The sequence below is a fragment of the Nycticebus coucang genome, chromosome 10, assembly GCF_027406575.1.
Source record: "Nycticebus coucang isolate mNycCou1 chromosome 10, mNycCou1.pri, whole genome shotgun sequence".
Lineage (NCBI taxonomy): Eukaryota > Metazoa > Chordata > Mammalia > Primates > Lorisidae > Nycticebus > Nycticebus coucang.
The window spans coordinates 132,393,867-132,409,371 of NC_069789.1; the positions used below are offsets into that span (position 1 = coordinate 132,393,867).

The window sequence follows — 15,505 nt, forward strand, 5'->3', positions numbered from 1 at the left end:
TAACAATGTTCCCTTTTGCTTCCAATCTTCCCATTATTCAATTTTTTTCACCTTATTGCATGGGCCAAGACTTTCAATTGCCGGGAGAGGTGCCTTTGGACTTTGGAGAAAGCTGGAAAATGCCCAGGGGGTGTCTGTGAAGGGTTAGGCAGATTTTCTCTATGTTGAATAGTGGCAGAGCCAGGGAGCCTCTTTGGCTGCTTTTCTACTTTTTTTTGTTTGTTTGTTTCTATTTCTTTGTTTATTGCCCAGGCTACAGCGCCATGGCATCAGCCTAGCTCACAGCAACCAAGCGATCCTCCAGCCTCAACCTCCCAAGTAGCTGGGACTATAGGCACCTACCACAAAACCTTGCTAGTTTTCTGTATTTTTAGTAGAGACAGCGTTTAGCTCTGGCTTGCAGGCTGGTTTCAAACTCAAGAGCTCCAGGGATCCTCCCTCCTAGGCCTCCCAGCGTGCCTGGATTACAGGCATGAGCCACCTTGCCTGGCCTGCTTTGTGACTTTTTAAAGGATTAGGAGGTTTGAATTTCCACCCAATGATTAAAGAAGAGGAATGCGATTATTAGAAATTTGCTGAGAAAGATCCTTGCGATTGCACGTGAAGGCTGCACTTGAAGAGACTAATGATGAGGCAGAAAGATGGAGGGTCTACAAGTCCTAGGGAGGCATGATGTGGTTCAAACTGCGGCGGTGGAGATGAGTGTAGCAGAGAACTGGGGTTGGGGAGAACTGCTGACATCCTAGAACAGATCTGATTTGGGACTGGCAGCCAGGAGTCAAACAATCAGGACTGACGCCCAGCTGGGCGAACCGCGATGCCATTCACGCCGGGGTCTGGAAGGAAGAATATGGAACGCAGAGCAGCGGTCTGGGCTGGGGAATAAAGATTCAGGTGTAATGACTGAAAATGGCATGAATGTTCACTAAACGCTTGGAAAAGCGCCTAGCACACAGTAAAGACGCATGAAGTACCTGGATTATCTGCATTCAGAGGCGACAGGAAAGAGGCGGTCAGAAGCCAAGGGGGCCGAAGCTTGAGCCCTTGGCGATACCAACTGAGGACGGGCAGAGCAGGTCCAGGGGATAAGTACCAAGGAGGAGAGACAGTCTCTGCAGAGGACACAGAGAAATCTGGGAGAGAAGCGCCCTTCCCAGCTTTGGTTGCTTTTGTCCCCCCAGGGCAGGGGTACCGCAGAGCTAGAATTTAACACCAGGCGCAACTGCCTCCAAAGCTCCGGGACCAGCGGGTGCCGGGGGGAGGGGGGGGGGAGGCGCCAGGCGCAGGCGCGCACCCGCCCCGCCCACCACCGCCTGGTCCCGCCCACGAGCGGACCCCCTGCAGGCGTCCTCAAACTTTTTAAACCGGGGGACAATTCACTGTCCCTCAGACCGTTGGAGGGCCGGACTATAGTTTAAAAACAAAACTATGAACAAATCCCTATGCCCACTGCACATCTTATTTTGAAGTAAAAAAACAAAAACGGGAACAAATACAATCACACCGCCTCAAGAGGCCCGCGGGTCGCAGTTTGAGAACCCCTGCTTAGAGCCCTGCGCACGGCCGGGCCCACTCACCGCCTCGCCGGCTCCACCCCTGCAGAGGCGCCCACCCTGCGGGGCTTTTGCGCGGGCCTGCTCCGGCCAGCACCCCTGCTCGGGGACCCAGCGGAGCGCCCGCCCAGGCCCGCCGGGGAGTAAGCCGCTTGTCCCAGTCTCCTGGGTGGGCGTCAGGGCGGAGCCAGGCTGCGCTGTTGGGCCCCCGCCGCAAGGGGGTGGAGTAAGGTTGCGCGCGCACAGCCCCACTGACGCGAGCAGGGGCGGGGTGGGGGCGGGACCGCGTCACGTGGGTAAACACGCTGCACGTGGAGCGCAGCCCGAGCTGGGAGGGCGGTGCTGCCTGCCGGCTCCTAGACCCGGAGAGGGAGGAAGAGGGGAGGGAGCCGGCCCGCGGCTGCTTGCGCCCAGAAGCCTGAGGAGCCCGCAGGGCGTCGGGGGCGGGCAGGGGGCGTCCCACGGAGCCCAGTTCCTCCTCTCCCTTACAAGCATAATCGCACTGGCACACCGCGACGTCCGCCGCGCCAGGCCTGCCCGGGGGAGCTTGACCAGCCTGGGAGGAGGGCGCCAGCCCATTCTGCAGACGGAGAAAGCGAGACCGGAACTGATAAGAAACTTGCCAAAGCCACATGGCTAGAAAGTGGCGCAACCAAGCTCCGACCTGGGCGACTGCGTTGGAGCTGCGACCTACTCTACTGGGGCGCTAGCGGTCCAGCTCCCGCCACTCGGGGCTGGGCCTGGCCCAGACCTCGGAGAGGCCGGTTTCTCCTTCCGCGCAGTGGGACATGGAGGCGCTCGCCCCCAACAGGCTCGGAGGCTGCGCCCGCCAAATCGTGGCCATAGCTCCCCGCCGCGTGGCAGGGACGGGGCTGGCCCGGATCTCTGTCCCCGCGTCACCGCTTGCCGGACGGACAGCCCCTCCTGTGGGCCTCAGTCTCCTCCTGCAGCAGCCCGGGTCAGCAGCGCCCCTCTAGGGGCGGCGTCTAGAGCGCCGGCATGCTCCTGCCCTACCCAGGCCGGTCTCCCTCCTCTCCTCTCCCCTCCTCTTCCTCCTCCGCTTCCTCCTCCGTCCGCGCCGCGTGACTAGGAGGCGCCGCACGCGGAGTCGGCCTGAGCCTGAGCCTGAGGCTGAGCCAAGCTGTCAGCCTGGACTGGCCGAGGCTTGGGAGGGGCCCCTAGGAGGGGGACGGGGGGTGCTCAGGATTCAGAGGAGGAGCATGCCCCGGGCAGAACAGCTGAGCTGCCGGGCTCCAGGAAGGTAACCCCAGGGCTGGTAATCCCGGTTGGTCTTGGGGGCTCGTGTAAGATGGTGAATGGGCAGTCCCAGGAACCAAGCCCGGCTTCTATAGTGTGTGTAGCCACGGGCCCTGAAGCCAGACCTGTATGTGATCTTGCTAGCCTCAGTTTCCCCTTCTCTAAAATGGGCCGAGTGATATACCCACTTCAAGGGATTGTGGGAAAATGAAATGAGTGAACCCGAGCAAAGCCAGACAGTGACAGCAGTGCCCGGCCAGGAAGGTCATCTATACCCCATCCTGAAAACTCCTTTTGGAGTAATCCAAAAGAGAGTCCTGGATAGGGCCCTGGTTGTAACTCCCGCTGGGGCCCTGTGGCAGGGACTGGGCACTCTCCTGCTGTCTGAGTCCAGCTCTTCCCTCTGGGTTTAGTAATGTCCCGTCTCTTTCTCCCTTCTCCACCGCTTTCAGAACCAACAGCCAGACATGTTTGGTCACATCTGTCCCTTCTTCTACTGCAAAAGGACACATCTTCCCTGAGTGGGCTTCTGTGTGGCAGACAGGGGCTTTCCGCTCAGAAAGGGGGGACCTTTGGGTGCTGATCTAAGAGAAGAATGAAAGCCCAGATGTAGGGAGGCCTCGGAGACACCAGAAAGGAAAATTGGGGGGACTTGAGGGTCAGGCTGCCTTGATTGTGAGCAGCCCCCAGTGGGCTGCTCCCACCCCTGATGGCAGGTGGCAGGCAGGCCTCCCCCCGGAGGTGTCTGGAACCTTCCCCATATTCCAGGCCTGGCACAGAGACCAGCACCGTGGAACTAGGGACACCAGGGGAATGAATAACAGAGGCTGCACAACTGCAGCAGGAAGAATCCAGCTGTTGGAAACAGGATTTATGCAACTGTTTTAGAGCACGCTCTCATCTCTGCTGTCACCCATTATTGGGGAGGGTCTTTGTTTCTGTATTTGCTGCTTTTGCCAGGCCACCACCCCTTTACCTTTTCCGTGGAGCTGGGCAGTTAGATGGGCTGCCCCAGGGACTGGCACTGAGCACACACCTGGCTGACCACAGCACTGCACTTCTCTGACTGCAGTGGTCAGAAAAAGGATGAGCACATGACTCAGGCTGGACCAGGGACAGTCTTCCCCAGGACTTTTCTCTAGAGGTTTGGGTAGGAGGCACTGGCTAGAAGGAAGGTCAGCCTGGAGATACAGGCAAATGCCACGTGGGGAACAGCAGGGCTGAGCCCTGGGGAGAGCCAGATTCCTGAGCACAGCAGGTAAACACTCCTCACTCGGATCAACTGTGCTTGAGGCCACATAATGCTACTGGGCTATTCTTCTGACTCCAGAAATTCACACGAATCTATAGCTTCTTTTTCTCCTGGTAGTGTGAATTGTGTTTCACTTGCGAGTAAACATCAGACCCTCTGGTGGAGCAAAGACTGTAGCCTCATTTCTGGATTCGATGTGAGGTCTCCAGGTCACAGCAGGGAACTCCTGCCACCTCTGGCTTCCTGGCTTTCCTGACCAGTGAGTCTGTGGCCACCCAGTCTACAGATGGCCTTGGCTGTGAGCTCTCTGGGCAGGCCTCTGCTCTCTGAGTGTGTCTCATCCATAACTATAGCCCCAGGGCCTAGACAGACACCATCAGCAAACACTGGTGGAAATCAGTGGCTGCTTGGAGTCTGGGAGGTTCAAATAATCAGGAGACCCGAGAGCTTCCTTTCCCACCCTGCCACAGGCTCTTGGCATGCACTGGCTCTTATCAAGGCAGCTTTTCATCCTCCACTTCAGATGGTCACCTTACCTGAGGCCGTGCTGTAACCCATCACCCCCTTCCCTGGGCCATCCCATGGAACACAGCATGACCAGTCTGGGCAGCCAAGCGAGGGATGAGTTTTCACACTAATCCCTCTGGATCCCCACACCAGAGGCTCAGGCACCCCGCCACTTCCAAGAACACCCTCCAAAGCGCCATGGCTGCTCCCCACCAGCACACCAGAAGGGATGAGTGGAAATGAGCAGGAGGAGAGAGGTTGCTGCCAGAACGCAGACCGTGTGCCTCCCAAAATGTGCAGCCGGAACATCTGCCCAGAGAAAAAGGGAGGCCCAGAATCGCAAGCTTTGTTATTTTTACTTTTTGATGCAAGGGGCCATCTGTGCAGGTTTGAGCTTGTCTGGAGGAAACCAGGATTTGTAGATGAAATTCAAATGCAGGATTAGTTTGCAGGCTGTCATGCTAAAGACTTTCTCCAGGAGCTGGGCGGCGGTGCTGATATTTTTATAGCAGCAGAGCATGCCAGGGTCCAGCAGCTGTTCAGGGCGAGTGTGCATGTCAGGTCTTCTACTAGAATGTCACCAACCGCTCCAGCGTTGGCTCAACCAAGGATGCCAGGAGGAGCCTGGACTGTCAGCTGTGAGATTGGCCCCCACTGTCTGAGAGGAGGCGGTCTGGAGGGCAGAAAGTCTGTTGGAGGAGGAGGTTGGCAGCACCAGACATGAGGATGGGGGAGGCTCTTCCACCATCATTGTCACTATTGGTTCTTCCCAAACCAATATAAATGTGCAGTTACTGACCCATCCTTGGGGTATGCCCACAGCCCCCACTTTCAGCTGTGTGGAAAATCCAGAGCTACCCTGAGTTTCACGTGGAGGTGACCGAGTTGAGCCCCCTCTAGGATTCTTGCAAACCAGGTCTTCCTGGTGTGGAGGGAAGGTCATCTATACCTCATCCTGAAAACTCCTTCTGGAGTAATCCAAAAGAGAGTCCTGGATAGGGCCCTCATTGTAACACCTGTCTGACGCTCCCATCACATCCCTGCACATCGCCTGCAGGTGACGTTTGTGTTCAGATAATAACAGAGGTGTAAGTTGTGTGCATCTGTCTCTCTCATTTGTGACAGATGACATTGTATATTGGCTGGATGCTTTCATCAGGGCCTCTCTCCAGGGCCAGATGTGCCACAGAGTGTCACAGCACCAGGAGCAGAAGAGGACACTTGGGTTTAGCAGTTAAAAGCTGGGCAACTCCTGGGATCTGGGGCAGGCGAGTGATGACAGAAGTGGGCAAGTGATTTGTGAATCTTTCAATCATTATTGTGTGGCCCCCTCCCACCCACATGCACCCTTCTCTAACTTACCCTAAATAATGAAATCTAGCAACTGATAGGGATTGTGGGGAGAAGCCTGTCCATAACCTATTATTTGTTTGTTTCTTCAGAAAGAACACTCAGGCCCTTCGCAGTGGCTCAGGCCTGTAATCCCAACACTCTGGGAGGCCGAGGCGGGTGGATTGCGTGAGCTCAGTGATTGGAGACCAGCCTGAGCAAGAGTGAGACCCTGTCACTAAAAATAGCCTGGTGTTGTGGCTGATGCCTGTAGTCCCAGCTACTGGGGAGGCTGAGGCAAGAGAATCACTTGAACCCAAGAGTTTGAGGTTGCTACGAGCTGTGACATCATGGCACTCTACCCAGGGCCACAAAGCGAGACTCTGAAAATAAAATAAAATAAAATCTTAGGTGACAATGCAATTTGAGGTGCACCCAGGGGGATCCTTAGCTCATAAATACTGCCCCAGACACGTGCACCTGCCCACCTCCCCCACACCCCTGCCTGTCCCTCCATTCCAGGAGGGGACCCCAAACCAGTGTCAGAGCACCTGTATATGGATGATGGCAGAGCAGAATGCAGGGGTGAGGGGCAGCAGCCAGGGACACAGCAAATGGGCATTGCCACACAACTGCTGTCGGCATTGCCAAAGAGATCCAGGGGGCAAAATGACAGAGAGGTGGTCAGAGGAGGGTGTCCAGGCCAGGCTGGCCTCTGGCCACGTGCCACGTACTAGCTTGAGCACAAAATTTTCTTAAATTTTTCTCTAATAGAAACAAGAGGATGAAATCGTCGGTATCCATTGGGCCAGCGTAGTGGCGTACCATTGTCGTGAGGATAACAGAAATGTAATTAAGGAAACCCACCCAGCCCGCCCCTGTGCTTCTGTGGTCCCTCCTGGTGACTGCACCTGTCTCGTCCCGCACACCAGCCTGCCTGTCAACTGCCCTGGGTACCACTGAAAGGAACAGCACAGCAGATCACACATGGGGTCTGTGTAGTCATCCTCTTCAGCTGCAGTCTGTGTCCAGAGGCTTCGGTGTTCTCAATCACAGGGCAGAATTAGAGGGAAGGTTTTCCAGTTCAGTGCAAGGAAGGACAAAGTCTGCCCCACTGTCACATTGTCAAATCCCACTCAGGGTCCCTCTGCAGGGCCGCCCAACAGCCAGAGACCTTTCTGCCAGCAGAGCTGGGATTGTGCCTGCCCCACCTCTGGCCTTGTCATGCCTTAGACTGAGGGTCAAAGGTCACCCTAGGGATCAGCAAGGTGCCTAAGGGATGGGGTTGAGGTCTAAAGGGTGTGAGGGTCCCTTCTCAGCCCCTGGCAGCTTTCAGCCACCTGCTTGCCACCTGTGTCCCAGTTGCCTCCTGCCCTGCCCACTGTCGCCCTCACCCACCCCCACTCATGCTGACATCTAGAGAAATGAAACCTCTTTTGCATGGAAGGAAGCAGGGGTGTCCTCTGAAGTGTGCCTGTGAACCTGAAAACACCCCTGCACTAGTCTTTTTCATCACCACATGGAAGACAAGAGTTTGAAGAGAAACAGGAAACAACCCCAGGCCTGAGAGGCGGTCGCCTGCCCCCTGCCCCCTGAGAGAGCCTGCTGCCTCCTCCCTCCAACCAGGACTGCTGCGGGGAGGCTGGCGGGCAGATGAGGAAACTGAGGGATGTAGGAGGTAAGTGACGGGCTGAAAGTCCCACAGAGCTTGAGGCAGAGCCCAAACTCTCCTCTCATCCAGGAATCTCAAACTCAGATGCCCACGGAGCCAGGCAGGATTAAGAACACGTCTTTGAACACTGAGACAGTTTGTATTGAATAGTAAACGTGTTCAGATGTTCTTCTGCACTTCCGGGGAGAATATGCTCGCTCTCTTTCTGCCATTTTTCTTGGAACACTTCAGTGCCTCAATCTATGCTGTTTTCTTGGCTTTGGCACTCACAGGTACAAGCAATACTTTTCGAGGGCGCATGTGGCTCAGTGGGTAGGGCGCCAGCCCCATATACCAGGGGTGGCGGGTTCAAACCCAGCCCCGGCCAAACTGCAACAAAAAATAGCCAGGCGTTGTGGTGGATGCCTGTAGTCCCAGCTACTCGGGAGGCTGAGGCAAGAGAATTGCCTAAGCCTAAGAGTTGGAGGTTGCTGTGAGCTGTGACACCACAGCACTCTACCGAGGGCGATGGAATGGCACTCTGTCTCTAAAAAAAAAAAAAGAAAAAAAATAGCAATACTTTTCTGCTCCAAAAAACACACAGTGCATATGTGCAGGCAGACAGGGATGGAGTCTGAGCTCTCAGCATGGGCTATGGCGGGGAGTGGTGGAGACTGGCCCATTGCAGCCTGTGTGCTAGGGCTGCCCAGAGCTGCACAACCTCTTCTTCCAAGCTTTTTTTTTTTTCGAAATGAGGTCTCACTATGTAACCCAGGCTGACCTCAAATTCCTGGGCTCAAGTGATCATCCTGCCTCAGCCTCCCAGGTAGCTGGGACTACAAGTGCACCACACTGCACCTAGCTTCCAAGTTTTGAATGTTGGCTCTGGGGACAGGTGCAGTGGCTCATGCCAGCGATCCCAGCACTTGGGAGGCCAAGGCCAGAGGATCCCTTGAGCTCAGGAGTTCAAGACCAGCCTGAGCAAGAGCAGCACTCTCTGTCTCTACTAAAAACAGAAGAAAATTACCTGGGCATTGTAGCAGGTGCCTATAGTCCCATCTTCTTGAGAGGCTGAGGCAGGAGGATTGCTTGAGCTCAAGAGTTTGAGGTTGCTGTGAGCTAGGCTGACGCTTTAGTACTCTAGCCTGGACAACAGAGTGAGACTCTGCATTTAAAAATAAAAATGTGTCTGGCTCGGTGCCTGTGGCTCAAATGGCTAAGGCACCAGCCATATACACCTGAGCTGGCGGGTTCAAATCCAGCCCGGGCCCACCAAACAACAATGATGGCTGCAACCAAAAAATAGCCAGGGGTTTTGGCGGGCTACTTGGGAGGCAGAGGCAGGAGAATTGCTTGAGCCCAGGAATTGGAGGTTGCTGTGAGCTGTGATGGCACAGCACTCTATCCAGGGCAACAGCTTGAGGCTCTGTCTCACAAAAAAAAAAAAAAAAAAAAATTAAAAGGGGTTTGTCTGTCTGACTGTCCAGGAATTGGGATTCAGTGGTATGTAGTACCTTAGCTCAGAAAAGGGGTTGAACCTGGGAAGATGGTCAATTCATTCCTGCTAACATCTCACTTTCGACCTTGATTTTGGTCTTTTGGAAGTAGCAGCTAGTGTATATTCTTCTGGGCATGCAAAAATAAGAAAGAGACTCTATATGTACAAACCATCTGTCTATCCACCCGTCTGTTCATAGAGGGACTCTTTAATGGGCACCTACACCGTGCCAGGCCCTCTATTGGTGATGAAATCAATTGGCGGGCAATCACTACAGAATCAAAACAGAAAACAGAAAGGGAGCGGGGGTGAGTGTGCATGTGCCTGTGCATTTTAAATTACTTGGAGATGATACAATTGCATGAAGCAGCCCTGTATAAAAACAGCAGATACTCTCATTTATTCCCATACTAGTATGCACATAGAAAGCAATCCTGGAGTAATGTACAATATTTTAACACCAAGACTATTAAGGGTGGCAACTCTGGGGAATTTTCACTTTCTATTTTGTGTCTGTAGTATTCTAATTATTATTATTATTATTATTATTATTATTATTTTGAGACAGTCTCACTTTGTCGCCCTTGGTAGAGTGCCCTGGCATCACAGCTCACAGGAACCTCAAACCCCTGGGCTTAAGTGATTATCTTGCCTCAGCCTCTCAAGTAGCTGGAACTATAGGTGCCTGCCACAATGCCCGGCTATTATTTTGTTGCAGTTGTCGTTGTTTAGCTGGCCTGGGCCGGGTTTGAACCTGCCACCCTTGGTGCATGTGGCTGGCACCGTAACCATTGTGGTGCAAGTGCTGAGCCTGTAATATTCTAATTTATTGTAACAGGCAAGCTTTACTTTTTCTGTAACAAGAGAAAAAGCAATGAAGTTCAAGAGTAGTGATTTTAATGGGAAGAACAGTTGGAGATTCCAAGTGCTGGAGTGGAAGCAGGGGCAGGAGTTCTCCCACTCCCTGGCTGGGGGTAGAGACCGGGGTCACTTGGGGAAGGAGCAAGCACACGAGACAGGAATCCCAGTGCTATCGTGATGGCAAAAGAAAGGGGAGTCCTCCCTGTGGACCGTGAGTCTGAGTGTATATATTGAGGTACACCCACACGAGGGAAAATTCTATCACAGTTAAAAATTAATACCCTCCATGTGTCAACACGGGTGTATCTTGAAAATAATGTTGAAAGAAAATACCAAGTGATACCATGATTGCTATGTATGGTTTGATTCCATTTACATAATTTTTTGAACACCCAGAGCAGTGTTTCCTGTAAGTCTATTTATTGCTTATGAATCCAAATATAAATGATAAAAATCTACAAATAGGTGCAGGAGTCACACTCACCAGTGTCAGCGGTTATTTCCTTGGAGGAGGAAGAAAGGATCATGAGATTGGAGAAGGACACGATGGAGCCTTCGACTGTGTCTCTTTCTTAAAAAGGAAACAAAAGCAGGGCGCTGTGGCTCCCGCCTGTAGTCCCAGCAGTCTGGGAGGCTGAGGCAGGTGGATTGTCTGAGCTCAAGAGTTTAAGACCACCAGCCTGAGCAAGAGGGAGACCCCGTCTCTAAAAATAGCCAAGTGTTGTGGTGGGTGCCTATATTCTGAGTTACTCAAGAGGCTGAGGTAGGAGGATCATCAGAGCACAATTTGAGGTTGCCATGAGCTATGATGACACCACAGCATTCCATCCAGGGCAATAGAGTGAGACACTGTCCAAAAAAAAAAAAAAAACAATATTATGTCAATGTGGCAGACCTGGGTGATGGGTCGGCAGGTATTCATTTGTATTCCCTGCACTTCATTTTATTCTTTTCTTATTCTCTGCACTTAACAATTTTGCCAACCTGGTGGGTGTGAGATGATACCATTGGTTTTATTTTGCATTTCCCTGATGACTCTGTATTTCTCCAGAAGGAGAAATGAGTTTTTCCAGAAGACACTGGGGTGAGTGGATGGAAGCCCCTGGCAGGCAGGTGGGCATTCAGGGGCAAAGCCTAGCAGGTCTGACTGTCGTGGAGATTGGATGCTGGGTGAGGGGAGCACAGAGGGAGCGTCACAGCCTTTGGAGACATTTTCCCAGGCAGATGTCAGAGGCAGTGGTGGCTCAGAGTGGAGCTTTGACTCTTCCACCCCCTGCTAGAGCAGAGAAGAGGGGCTGGCAGGAGTGATCTTGGTGCAGGGGGCAGGGGCAGAGTTGAGGAGGACCAAAGGTTTCCAGAGGGAAGGAGGGTTCAGGCAGAGCCACGTGTGGAAGAGACGGTCTGTGATTTGTCACAGGAAGGCCCGAGGTGGTGAGGGCAGTGTGTGGGGCCTAGGAACAGCAGCCCAGCTGGAGAGGGTTATAGGTGGAGTACGGGTGACACTTACAGAAGGACTGCCTTGGAAAGGGAGAGGCTGAGGGGAGGCCGCTCAGGGCACCGAGAGAGTGGCCAGCTAGTCCCTGAAGTCCTCTGCCCTTGGCTGGGCTGTGCAGGGCACACATGGCAGCTGAACATTCCCTCCAGGCCCCCAGCATTTTCCATCAGGTCTCAGTTTGCGGGGTGAGGACGTGCCCTCAGCACTAAGCTCTTCACAGGACAGCCGATTGCAGTGACGCTGCCTCCAGTGGGGGCAGTGATGGGTACAGGAGCTGGCCCTTCTTGTTCCGTTTTATTCTGATGCACCATGAGCTGTGCTCAGGCTTTCTGAGCATCACCCATTTCCTCTCCCTGCAGTTCTCTGGGGGTAAGTCCACTACTGTCCTCATATTGCAGCTGAGAAATACCAGGCTTGGAGAGGTGGAGCACGGTGCCTGAGGTCGCACGGGGAAGTGGCAGAGCCAGGTCCCAGCATGAGGACTTGGCCTCCAGTGCCCAAAGAAATGACCACAGTGTGGGGCAGGGTCGGGGGGGCTCCAGCTGTGAGCAGGTGTCCAGGCGGCCTCCGCGGGGATGCAGAGGGAGCAGTCCACTCAGCGGGGTCCTTCTGACATTAACATCCGCACAACTGACTTTTATACATGTCCCCATTGCCTGCCTTTTCTTCCTCCACATACACAGTCACTTTTTTTTTTTTTTTTGTAGAGACAGAGTCTCACTGTACCGCCCTTGGTAGAGTGCCGTGGCGTTACACGGCTCACAGCAACCTCTAACTCTTGGGCTTACGCGATTCTCTTGCCTCAGCCTCCCGAGTAGCTGGGACTACAGGCGCCCGCCACAACGCCCGGCTATTTTTTTGTTGCAGTTTGGCCGGGGCTGGGTTTGAACCCGCCACCCTCGGTATATGGGGCTGGCGCCCCACTCACTGAGCCACAGGCACCGCCCAATCACTTTTTTTTTTTTTTAAGACATAATCTCACTCTGTTCTCCAGGCCAGAGTGCTGTGGCATTATCACAGTTCACAGCAATCTCAAACTCTTTGGCTCACGTGATCCTCTTGACTCAGCCTCCCAAGTAGCTGGGACTACAGGGGCCCACCACCACTAATTTTTCTATTTTTGGCAGAGACCGGGTCTTACTCTTGCTCAAGCCAGTCTTGAACTCCTGAACTCAAGCAATCCACCTGCCTCAGCCTCAGCCTCCCAGAGTGCTGGGATTACAGGCGTAAACCTCCGGGCCCGGCCCATGGTCACTTTCTTATGACACAAACAGGTAGAACTCTGGGCTGGTGCCCTTAACCTCTGCCTCCAAACTAGCTCTGAGCAAGTCACCTCTCCCTGCAAACTCAGCTTCCTGGCTGCTGGCAAGATCTCGCCCGCTCCCTGTCTGGTGTGGTCTGTTCCACTGCCTGCCTCACCTTCTTCCTCCACCCTGCTCATGGGTTCTTTCTGCAGCCTGCTGGGAGGGGTCAGCAGCCCCCCTTCTGGCACAGCAACTCGGCTCCCACTCTGCTCCAGAGGCCTGGCTGCCTTTCCATCCACTGGCCTCCAGGGATTCCAGGTGCTCACCTGCCTCACAGGCTCACCTGGGCTCCTCCACCTCACCTGTGCTTTGTCTCCAGTACTGAGCACTTAGTAGGGGCTGCAGAGAGGGGCTCCTTGCCCATCAACTGGAGGAAGCCTGCTTTAGATTTGAACCTCGCTGCACAGTCAAATGCACAAATTTCAGAATTGGCATTGATCAGGAAGATGATTTAAAAGCAGGAGGGTGTGTTTATTTAATAAAGGATCTCATTGCCTTCCCATCTGCAGCTCCTGGGAAATAGTACCTGGTGAGGCTGTGAAGTTGAGCATGTTAGAGTCTTCTGGAGTTAAATTTGGAACTGGGACAAGGTAGGAAAAAACTATGCTCATTGGATGCAAAATGCAATTGTCTGTCAGTGAGGAGCTGAGGTATCTGCAGCAAATTGTATTTAAGACTCTATTGTCACAGGCAGATTAGCTAATGCTTGATTTTAAGTATAGGCTTCTAATGCTATTACTCCTGGTTAACTCTGCCTGGCAGGTAACCTTGTGGAACAAATCACTGCATTGCTTGAATAACATATTTGATCAAACAGGACAATTCTTTCAAAAATTGAGTTCTCTGTGGCAATTTGAGACCTGTAATCAGTAAATTAGATGATTACAGCAGGGATAAAAATAGTCTTCCAACAATGTCCAAGGTATAAATGTGATTTGAATTTCAAAATGTTGAACATGTGGTAGGAAAATGCACGATTGGATAAATAGGACTAGACATTATCAGATTTGATTTCTCTTCCCATCCTGGCTCTGAGCTAGAGCCTAATTTGGCTCAAATAAACTCGAATCTCTCTGGTGTCTGAGGTGGAGGGTAGAAGTGTATCAGGAACAATACTCTAGATCATAGAGGGCTCCGCAGCTGGACCTTCCTGCCTCAGGAACTAAAAGTCCCTGTGACCACACACACACACACCTTGGAGTTGTTCTCTTGGGAGGGAATGACCTCCTTCAAACAATAAGCTGTCCAAGTTCCCACCAGGGAAGGGGGCTTTGGGGAACCTTGGACACCCAGCCCTGAGGACCAGTGTTTTCTTTCTTAGTCACAGGGGGCAGAGAAAAGACAGAAACGATGGTGCGCTCTAGCAGGTGGATTCGGGGGGGGGGGGGGCAGGGCATCAGGATGTGGGTGCTGGGCCATGGGGTTCTTGGGTGCTATACCATGGGGATGCTGGGTGCTGGGCTACGGGGATGCGGGTGCTATACCATGGGGGTGCTGGGCCATGGGGATGCCAGTCCTGGGCCACAGGGATGCAGGGTGCTGGGCCACGGGGATGCCGGGTGCTGGGCCAAGGGGATGTGGGTGCTGGGCCACGGGGATGCGGGTGCTGAGGCATGGGGATGCCAGGTGCTGGGCCATGGGGATGCTGGGTTCTGGGTCATGAGGATGCAGGGTGCTGGACCACAGGGATGCAGGGTGCTGGGCCACGGGGATGCAGAGTGCTGGGCCACAGGAATGCGGGTGCTGAGGCACGGGGATGCCGGGTGCTGGGCCATGGGGATGCTGGGTGCTGGGCCAGGGGATACCAGGTTCTAGGCACGTCCCAGTCTCGTGTCTGGCCCACCAGCTACTCAGTTTCTCCATCTCTTAACATTAAGGCGCTCAAATCACCTCTGCTGTCTGGTCCTTTCTGCTAACCCTTCTTGGCCTCAAGCAAGCGTCACCCAAGTCGACCAAGCCACCTTTCTCACCCCTGATGTCTCTGTGGTGGGTCACCCAGCCTCTGCTAAAGAACAGAACGAAAGTGACTTGGCAGGTAAGTGCACAGCCCACAGGGAAGAGGCCAAAGTCAGCCACCAACTGACTGCTAGCAAATGGAAGGAGCTCCTGAGAGGGGAAACTTGATTTTTATTTATGAGTGGCTTTTAGGGTTTCTGACAGAGCCACAGAAATTACGGATTACTGTGGATTTTGGTCACCAGCTGGGAGTTATCCTTTATTAGCACGAAGGATTGAGAGCTGCCTAGGGCAACACTACCATTTAAAAAAAATCTTGATTTCTGGGCGGCGCCTGTGGCTCAGTCGGTAAGGCGCCGGCCCCATATACCAAGGGTGGCGGGTTCGAACCCGGCCCTGGCCAAACTGCAACCAAAAAAATAGCCGGGCGTTGTGGCGGGCACCTGTAGTCCCAGCTACTCGGGAGGCTGAGGCAGGAGAATCGCTTAAGCCCAGGAGTTGGAGGTTACTGTGAGCTGTGTGAGGCCACGGCACTCTACCGAGGGCCATAAAATGAGACTCTGTCTCTACAAAAAAAAAAAAAAATCTTGATTTCTAGAAATGTGTCATTCAAACAACTTACACATCAGGCATTCCTGTTTGAGCACAGTAACACCCTCCGTGATATATTGGCTTGTTAAATGATCTGTGTAGTAGTATTTACCTCAAGTGTGCTTTCAAATTGGTATTACATTTATCAAGCTCTCAAATTTATAATAAAACTTTGGAAATAGAAATGTTTTCAGTGCTGCATTTTTGCATAGAAAATGCCAAATGTAAATTAACCACTTTTAGGATTTTGC

At 53.2% G+C, this 15,505-nt stretch overlaps 2 long non-coding RNA genes across 6 annotated transcripts in view; one reads left to right on the forward strand and one right to left on the reverse strand.

The window, feature by feature from the left end:
• LOC128595423 (uncharacterized) overlaps window positions 1–1,758 on the reverse strand; it is a 32,361-nt gene extending 30,603 nt beyond the window's left edge. For 3 of the 5 annotated variants that reach the window (XR_008382921.1, XR_008382925.1, XR_008382923.1), the window contains exon 1: window positions 975–1,758. This is a non-coding gene — a long non-coding RNA (uncharacterized LOC128595423). The remainder of the gene's footprint in view (window positions 1–974) is intronic. The other 2 variants (XR_008382924.1, XR_008382922.1) reach the window with 2 other exon arrangements.
• A 5,650-nt stretch (window positions 1,759–7,408) lies between these two features.
• LOC128595424 (uncharacterized) lies at window positions 7,409–15,243 on the forward strand. Its single transcript, XR_008382927.1, has 3 exons — window positions 7,409–7,576; window positions 10,963–11,021; window positions 14,585–15,243. It is a non-coding gene; the product is annotated as an uncharacterized LOC128595424 (long non-coding RNA).
• Window positions 15,244–15,505: the final 262 nt, after the last annotated feature.